The 9,492-nt window shown below is 50.0% G+C and overlaps 1 pseudogene; it reads left to right on the top strand.

The window, feature by feature from the left end:
- Nucleotides 1–6,204: 6,204 nt before the first annotated feature.
- Nucleotides 6,205–8,964, top strand: LOC140913121 (serine protease FAM111A-like; annotated as a pseudogene).
- The last annotated feature ends 528 nt before the right edge of the window (nt 8,965–9,492 follow it).

Raw genomic sequence — 9,492 nt, 5'->3', positions numbered from 1 at the left:
AGATAATGGCCAGTGGCTCTGCAATCACAGCCGCCAATTCCTTCAGCACTCTCGGATGCAACTCGTCCGGCCCCATGGACTTGTGCACGTCCAGCTTTTCTAAATAGTCCCTAACCGCCTCTATCTCCACAGAGGGCTGGCCACCTCTTCCGCATTTTGTGATGCCCAGCGCAGCAGTCTGGGAGCTGACCTGGTTCGTGAAGACAGAGGCAAAAAAAGCATTGAGTACATTAGCTTTTTCCACATCCTCTGTCACTAGGTTGCCTCCCTCATTCAGTAAGGGGCCCACACTTTCCTTGACTTTCTTCTTGTTGCTAACATACCTGAAGAAACTCTTCTTGTTACTCTTAACATCTCTTGCTAGCTACAACTCGAGGTGTGATTTGGCCTTCCTGATTTCACTCCTGCATGCCTGAGCAATATTTTTATACTCTTCCCTCGTCGTTTGTCCAATCTTCCACTTCTTGTAAGCTTCTTTTTTGTGTTTAAGATCAGCAAGGATTTCACTGTTAAGCCAAGCTGGTTGCCTGCCATATTTATAGTCTTTCTACACATGGGGATGGTTTGTCCCTGTAACCTCAATAAGGATTCTTTAAAATAGAGCCAGCTCTCCTGGACTCCTTTCCCCTTCAAATTAGTCCCCCAGGGGATCCTGGCCATCCGTTCCCTGAGGGAGTCGAAGTCTGCTTTCCTGAAGTCCAGGGTCCGTATCCTGCTGCTTACCTTTCTTCCCTGTGTCAGGATCCTGAACTCAACCATCTCATGGTCACTGCCTCCCAGGTTCCCATCCACTTTTGCTTCCCCTACTAATTCTTCCCGATTTGTGAGCAGCAGGTCAAGAAGAGCTCTGCCCCTAGTTGGTTCCTCCAGCACTTGCACCAGGAAACTGTCCCCTACACTTTCCAAAAACTTCCTGGATTGTCTGTGCACCACTGTACTGTTCTCCCAGCAGATATCAGGGTGATTGAAGTCTCCCATGAGAACCAGGGCCTGCGATCTAATAACTTCCATGAGCTGCCGGAAAAAAGCCTCGTCCACCTCATCCCCCTGGTCCAGTGGTCTATAGCAGACTCCCACCACGACATCACCCTTGTTGCTCACACTTCTAAACTTAATCCAGAGACTCTCAGGTTTTTCTTCAGTTTCCTACCAGAGCTCTGAGCAATCATACTGCTCCCTTACATACAGTGCAACTCCCCCACCTTTTCTGCCCTGCCTGCCTGAACAGTTTCTATCCATCCATGACAGTACTTCAGTCATGTGAGTTATCCCACCAAGTCTCTGTTATTCCAATCACATCATAATTCCTTGACTGTGCCTGGACTTCCAGTTCTCCCTGCTTGTTTCCCAGGCTTCTTGCATTTGTGTATAGGCACTTGAGATAACTCGCTGATCATCCCTCTTTCTCAGTATGAGGCAGGAGCCCTCCCCTCTTGCGCGCTCCTGCTCATGCTTCCTCCCGGTATCCCACTTCCCCACTAACCTCAGGGCTTTGGTCTCCTTCCCCCGGTTGAACCTAGTTTAAAGCCCTCCTCACTAGGTTAGCCAGCCTGCTTGCAAAGATGCTGTTCCCTCTCTTCATTAGGTGGAGCCCGTCTCTGCCTAGCACTCCTCCTTCTTGGAACACCATCCCATGGTCAAAGAATCCAAAGTCCTTCTCTCCGACACCACCTGCGTAGCCATTTGTTGACTTCCACGATTCGACGGTCTCTACCCAGGCCTTTTCCTTCCACGGGGAGGATGGACGAAAACACCACTTGCACCTCAAACTCCTTTATCCTTCTTCCCAGAGCCACGTAGTCTGCAGTGATCTGCTCAAGGTCATTCTTGGCAGTATCATTGGTGCCCACGTGGAGAAGCAGGAAGGGGTAGCGATCCGAGGGCTTGATGAGTCTCGGCAGTCTCTCTGTCACATCGTGAATCCTAGCTCCTGGCAAGCAGCAGACTTCTCGGTTTTCCCGGTCGGGGTGGTAGATCAATGACTCAGTCCCCCTGAGGAGGGAGTCCCCAACCACCACGTTCTCTTGGGAGCGGTGGTCATGGAACCCTCAACCCTAGGATAGTGCATCTCATGCCTTTCAATCGGCGGAGTCTCCTTCTGTTCCCTTCCCTCAGATGTATCATCTAGTCCACTCTCTGCATTAGTACCTGTGGATATTCAATTACCTAGTCAGAGCTGTGAGTCAAACCGCATATGATGTCTTTTGTCTGGTGAAAGAAAATTTCCCTGGAACCTCTACAGCCCCCTGACACACAGGGACAGGCTACTTGGCATCGTTGGCCACACCATGCTGAACATGAACATGAAAATGGTTACTTACCTGTATCTGTGTTGCTGGTACATGGACACTCCCCTTTCTTCTTCTGGAGGTCACATGCTGCCAAATTTCCCCAGGTCTTTTCCTCCAATTCCTCTTGAGGTCTTCCAGCCTCTTGTCACTTTCTCCCATTAAATTGACTCACTGCTGAGGAAAGACAGTTTAGTCACATTGTTTCTGGGAAGGGGGAGAGTAGGTTGGGACTGAAGGTATATTGGCAGAGAAGTGTGTGTATGCTGAGCCCAGGGCTGAGATAGCAGAGGGATGCAGGTTGGGATTAAGGGGCATCTGCAGAGCTTTCTGAGTGGGGAGCTCAAAGCTGGAATAGCCGGGGGGCTGCAGGGCAGAACTGTGGGTCATCCACAGAGCTGTGAGGGGTTCCAGCCAGCTGACATAGCTGTGAGAGTTGTGAAATAGGATTGATGTGCACTGAAATAGCTGACCTGAAGCTGGGTACGTTTGCAGGGGTCAGATTGGGAAAAACAAGGTGGTGATTTTTATGCTTATGGCATATACACAGAGAAGTTAGATAAAGAACATAAGACTCTTGTTGGAACGTTGCAAGGTAACACACCTTTATTTCTTAGAATTCAGAGCAATAACCCACCAGAGCCCCAAACCAGAGAGAAACAAACCAGGCTGCTCCTTTAAAGGGCATGGCTCACCCCACCTTCTTGGAGGCTGTCTGTCTGCAGACTGACTACTACAGACACAGATCACACTTTTCCCTAGAATCCCCTGCCCTGGAAGCAGGACCAGGAAAGACCTGTGAAATTTAAAGTGGCAGCTTGTAATTTTTAATTTTCAAGGGACTACAGCATTGCCTCTTCCAGTGTGCTCTGCCCCTGTGAGTTGCCAGAATGAGATGCTGCTCACAGCAGATAGCAGCACTGTGTGTATCTCTGAGCTCTGCTGGGCTCCTTCAGGTTGGCTCCCCCTCGGTGGGGCTTGGATAGGGGGATTGTCTCTGCTGGGCTCCTTGAGGCTGGCTACTTGTTTGAGGGGAAATAATATGGCATCTCCCAAACATAACATCCTGGTGGCACCAAAGTCACTTTACAACACAATGAAATAGTTACCAATATTGGCATTTAAATGACCATTGCTGGGCATCTGAGCTAACTAGGGTGGATGGGGCTGTTCACATCTCTCCGAATTGTTGCCTTGGGCTCTCTGCATCCATTACTCACAGGTCACCTTCTTGAGGGCGTTTTTTAACCCCTACAATCATAACAGCTAGTAGGAACTGATGGGAGGGGGAGGGCTGGGATATGGGGGGCTGGATTGGTGAGGGGTTGGGTAGGGAGGGGGATTTGGGGGGGTGGGGGGGTGGGGGAGTGGCTGGGATGTGCCGTGAGGGGCAGTGGGGATGGGGTTCGCAGAGAAGGGGCTGAGATATGGGGGTGGGGCAGGTGAGAAGCAGGGATGGGGGTATGTGGGGGCAGTGGGAGGGCTGGGATATGGGGGGCTGGATTGGTGAGGGGTTGGGTAGGGAGGGGAATTTGGGGGGTGGGTGGGGGAGTGGCTGGGATGTGCGGTGAGGGGCAGTGGGGGTGGGGTTCGGGGAGAAGGGCCTGGGATATGGGGGAGGGGCAGGTGAGAAGCAGGGATGGGGTATGTGGGGGCAGAGGGAGGGCTGGGATGTGGAGGGCTGGATTAGTGAGGGGTTGGGTAGGGAGGGGGATTTGGGGGGGTGGGTGGGGGAGTGGCTGGGATGTTCCATGAGGGGCAGTGGGAGTGGGGTTCGGGGAGAAGGGGCTGAGATATAGGGGGTGGGGCAGGTGAGAAGCAGGGATGGGGTATGTGGGGACAGTGGGAGGGCTGGGATGTGGAGGGCTGGATTGGTGAGGGGTTGGGTAAGAAGGGGGATTTGGGAGGTGGGTGGGGGAGTGGCTGGGATGTGCGGTGAAGGGCAGTGGGGGTGGGGTTCGGGGGGCGCAGCTGAGATATAGGGGGTGGGGGGAAGTGGGGGAGGGGAGGAGGCGGGACAGACTGTGCCCCGCCCCCTCCCGTGATGCGTGGGGAGGAAGCGGAAAGTTTTTGTTTGAGACGGATCGAGTGGGGTGGGGCGCAGGCTGCCTGAGCGGGACTCAGCTGGCTGGGAACGAGACACCCCCTGACCCGTGCGAGGCGAGCGGTGGGGCTGAGAGGAGCGGTGGGGGGTGGGAGTTGGGGGAGGAGGGAGTGGTGGGGGCCGGGAGTTGGAGGAGGGTGGGAGTTGGGGCGTGAAGGGGGGGTGGGAGTTGGGGGGAGGAGGGAGTGGTGGGGGCGGGAGTTGGGGGAGGGGAGACTTGGGGGGAGAAGAGGGGGCAGAAGTTGGGGGAGGGGGAAGGAGAGGGGGAGGGAGTGGTGGGGGCAGGAGTTGGGGGAGGGGAGAGTTGTGGGGAGGAGAGGGGGCGGGAGTTGGGGAGTGAGGAGGGGCGGGGGAATGTCTATATAGTTTGACAGCTTGTTATGCAAACAGCATGGTGTGGCCATCGATGCCAAGTAGCCTGTCCCTGTGTGTCGGGGGCTGCAGAGGTTCCAGGGAAATTTTCTTTCACCAGACAAAAGACATCATATGCGGTTTGACTCACAGCTCTGACTAGGTAATTGAATATCCTCTGGCCCCAGAGCTCTGGTGAGGGTGTCGGCCAACAATACCCCCACTCCTAGGCCTGCAGACTCCTCCCCATGCAAGCTCCAAAGGTTTGGGCATGATAGCGCAGGCAAGTGCCATGTAGGAAGAGACACTGTTCTGCATCCTTCCGCAGCACCTGATGGGGATGTCTCTGCTGGCCTCTGAGCAGCAGATCACACAAATGCCTGCTCCAGTTAGCCACTGAACGCCCCTCCCCTACCCCCTGGGATGCTGGAGAGACCAGTCGTCTCCTAAGGGAACCAATCTGCCAGGTTGCATGGTACACTTGGGATGCACAACGCAGAGGCACTGGGCCTCTAGATCCCTGCAGAGCTGGAGACAGCCATAGGCTTCTGGGGCCACAGGCACTGATTTTTGAAACTGCTTGGGGGTGCTCAACCCCCGGCTCTGCCCTGGGCCCCACCCCCACTCCACCCCTTCCGCTAAGGCTCCATCCCCACCCAACCTCTTCCCGCCCAGTTCCACCCCTTCCCCCGAGCGCACCACGTCCTTACTCCTCCCCCCACCCCGCCTCAGCCTCCCTGCATGCCGCAAGACAGCTGATTGCAGCTGGCAGGAGGTGTGGGGCGGGAGTGGGAGTGGGGAGGCGCTGATCCTTGGGGCCCGCTGGTGGGTGGAAGGCACTGGAGGGGGGACATGTTAGAACATTGTGCAACTTTAAACGAGCATGTTCTCTAGTAGAACAATGACATAATAATGAAACAACTTTAACCAGACAACTTTAAGTGAGGAGTTACTGTAATATATTTTATGGAGCCAACTGATGTTGGTGAAACAGACAAGCTTCTGAACTTACACACAGCTCTTCAAGTCTTTTTAATTTATATATTTTTTCTTTAAATAAACTTTGCGAGCCTCCTCAGCACCCCTGCCCCTTCTTTACCTATCATCTGTCCTTTCAGATCAACTTTAAATACAAACTGATTTGGTAGCAATATTGCCAACCGCAAACATTCAGACAGCGTGTCAGGCCCCCAAATCATAGATTGGTTTAAAAATCATGACATTAAAAACCCCTCCCAGTTTTTTTTTATTTGTCTTCTGAGGGGTATAAGCCTTTGGGGTTCACATTTTCACGCTTTCAACACCAAATATCAAAAGAGTGGTGGTAATAGTGTGAGGTAGCAACACAAGAGACAGACACCTTGTTGTTAACATACCCTGTGCTCTCCTTTATAGTGTGCTGTCTCCAGACACTGAAAACTGTCTTTTACATGTTCTCAGTTACATCTTCTTTGAGTCAATATGGGACCCAAGAAGCAAGTTGATGGGAAGAAGCTCTCCCAGAATGGAAAATCGGGCAGAGATGGAAATATCCTGAAATATGTTCCGGTATATTAATATTGGCTTATTCTGAGCAGGGCTACCCCATCACAACCCCCAGTAACCATCCTACAAGAAGAGGGATTGGTATACCAGCCACCCTTCCTAAAATATGCACACACAGAATGCAGGAAATGCTACACTGGATCACACTAGTGGCTCATGTAGCCCAGTATCCTCTTTCCAACACGGGTCTATACTGGATCTTCAGTAGGAGGTGTAACTCTCCCCCTCCACCCATAAGACACTTGTCATAGTCCTAACCACCTGCACCTGTGCTATTCCATTTTTCTTCTCAACTGTACATAAGCACTGTTAAGTAAGTTGCAAAAGAAGAAATGAGTTTGTGCCTTTATAAATGATAAAGAAAGCCTGAAGGGTTTTTCCTAAGATTTTTTTCTGTTTTATTTTATATTATAAATTCAGATCCAGTTTATGTTGGAAAACTTGGTGGTGACTGGAAAACTAGAGAAAGTAGAACATCATAAGAGCCAGGAGAATGAAAGAAAGGTAATTAATACAAAGGGATTCTAAAAATTCCTTCCTTTATTGTTGTCAATTCTTAACTTAAATAACTGACTTTTTGGATAAAGGAAGCCTTGTTTTTTCACCTAAGATATGAGCAATTGAAATACACATGCTGTAAGAGTCCCAATATTTCTTCCAGGAAAGACTGAACTTTACATTTTTTATTTTTCTAATCAGGCTGCCCTTGTGACTCCTAAGGAAGCAAAACAGAAGTCCATTTTTCTAAACTTACTCTGCAGGTCATCATTAAACCTGAGTTCTTAAAGAACTGAGGTGGTTCTCAGACTGTACTTTGATTCTTGGATGCCAGATTTATTTTCCACTGCAGTGAGGCAGTCCCAGCAGCACAGGGAATGAGCAGTTGAATGCTGGAGTCTTTCCACGCTCAGTGCTAGCTTTTTAACAACCTTGGATGTTACGCTATTTCTGCTTATTCTTTTTGTCCCTTTCCCTGCCTCAGCATGTTCTGTGGCTCTCCCACTCCCTATATCTCACAGTACTTCTCACGCAAGAATCTACATCTGTAGCCATGTTTGAGGATTCCTTGAGCCCGGGCTGGCTTAGACTCAAAACTGGTAGTGCCCAAACTTTTCCAGTTGCGCCCCCACTTACCAGTAATGGAATCTCTCTGCGCGCGCCCCCCCCCCCTTACTGCACAGTTGGCTCAGCAGAGGAGCTTGGGCTGAAGGCAGAACTGGGGATGGGGACTGAGAGAGAATGAGGGCTGGGCGGGGGGGCAGGGGCAGAGCTGGGATGGGTGGCACTCTCTTCCTTGCCCCACCCCTCCCCCCGAGTAGGGTCTGGGCCATACCCGGTCCCACTGTGCCTCCCCTAACGTTCCTCTGTGACCCCTAGGGAGGGTGCATCCCACAGTTTGGGGACCACTGCTCAAAACAAAGCTTAGCTGTAGTCTGGGCAAGGCTTGAAACGGGATATAAATGTGTATATATATATATATATACACACGCACTCCTCCAGTGCTGCCTGTCAAAAGATGGAAGAACTTAACAGTTCCCCATTTGTCCCCATTTATCTCTTACTAGTTTCAAATGCTGCCATTATCCAAGTCCTTGTTATTTTTAAAAGTCCTGTCACAGTGACACATGAGGATCTGATGGTTCCTTCTCTCAGCTGCTCCTAGGTGGCGGTAGGGTGAGGAACCTGTAGCTCCATGTGGCTGGGCAGAGGGCTGTTTGATCAACAATTTTGGGATGGAGTTTTGGGCAGTAGTGGGATGGAGTCCTTACCAGGTGTCCCCACAGAAAGGTGCTATTTCAGTTATTTTTGTTTTGTTTTGTTTAGCGCAATGAGAGGAATAAGCAAAACTCTCCCTTGAAAAACCCACCTCCCAAAAGGAAGAGATCTGTGAACAGCACACCTCCTCTGGGTGACACCAGTAAGAGACAGACAAGAGAGAGCCTTTTAATCAGTCAGAAATCCACTGAAGAGGAGCAAGAATTCATCATCAACTTGGGTGATGGTGGCAAGGAGCATGTGGTGAAAGGCAGAACCCATGACAGCATCTACAAAGCCCTGACGGCGCTACCAGACATCTGTGCTCGGATGAAAAAAGAGAAGGGCAAGGAGATGCATCTACTGGGGAATAAAGGGATTGAGGGGTATGTTAATTTGGGGATGCCTCTCAAGTACATTCCTGAGAATTCCCACTTTGAAATGAAATTTTACAAAGTGAATTTGAATCAGAAAATAGGTGCGGTGGGACACCGACAGTATGAGAGCAAGGGAAAGAAATGCATAACATTTTATGTCTCCTCTCTTGGCAGTAGATGGGAGAACAATGCTTGATACAGAATTCTTTGGTGCCAGCAGCTTGCTAAAGACCAGAGCAAGTTGTGTGTCTTTGCCCCAGAAGGGGAGACCATCAAGGATGCCTTGTACAAAGATGGCCGGTTTTATTCTTGCCTGGAGAAAAAAGAGTGGCAGTTGGTGGAGAACAAGAAGTACAGACCTAGTAATTACTGTGTCGATAATCTAGCCAACAGGTCATTTGAGGTGGTGGTTAAAACTAAGCCCCTGCCTTGGAACGTTGATTGTTCCAACCTTCAACTTTACCTTCATATGACTAGAACAACAAGGGTTTTTTCCTTAAACTTTCTCTCATCACTCTCTTTTGAGCAGAATGAGGAAATTTGAGACTTTTTGGTAACTTATGAGCAAGTAAAAACAGGGTTGTAATGTTATCTCCTTAACTATAACAAGTTGTGACTGGCAAATGCTAAATGGAATGGCTTGTTCATTTTAAGTGGTTGCAGATGTACCATCTTCGCATTTATCAGAGCTCAGATTCTAAAGAGAGCCAGTTTAGGCTGATACTTAAACATGATTATCCATGTGCAACTGGTAGTAGTGTGGGTGAGTCTCTAAAGTCTGAGCCCATTCACTGCCCTTGAGATAGGGGGCTCTCTGCTGGCAGAGGTGCTGTTTTCTGGAAGAAATATGAAAACAAAACCCCAATCAGTTGCACGAGCCTTGGTAAATTTTTCCAATGGCTAATTACCCTCACTTTAAAATCGGTGACTTAGTTCCCATTTGAATTTGTCTAGCTTCAACTTCCAGCCAATGGATCTTGCTAAAAGCAAGCATGTGAAAGGATTACTTTGCCCTGGCATTCGCGTTTCTCCTGGATGTACTCCCAAAGCCTTTACAAAAGGTTTCTGGGGA

The sequence above is a fragment of the Lepidochelys kempii genome, chromosome 6, assembly GCF_965140285.1.
Source record: "Lepidochelys kempii isolate rLepKem1 chromosome 6, rLepKem1.hap1, whole genome shotgun sequence".
In the NCBI taxonomy this organism is placed as follows: domain Eukaryota; kingdom Metazoa; phylum Chordata; order Testudines; family Cheloniidae; genus Lepidochelys; species Lepidochelys kempii.
This window is presented reverse-complemented; position numbering and strand designations above follow the sequence as displayed.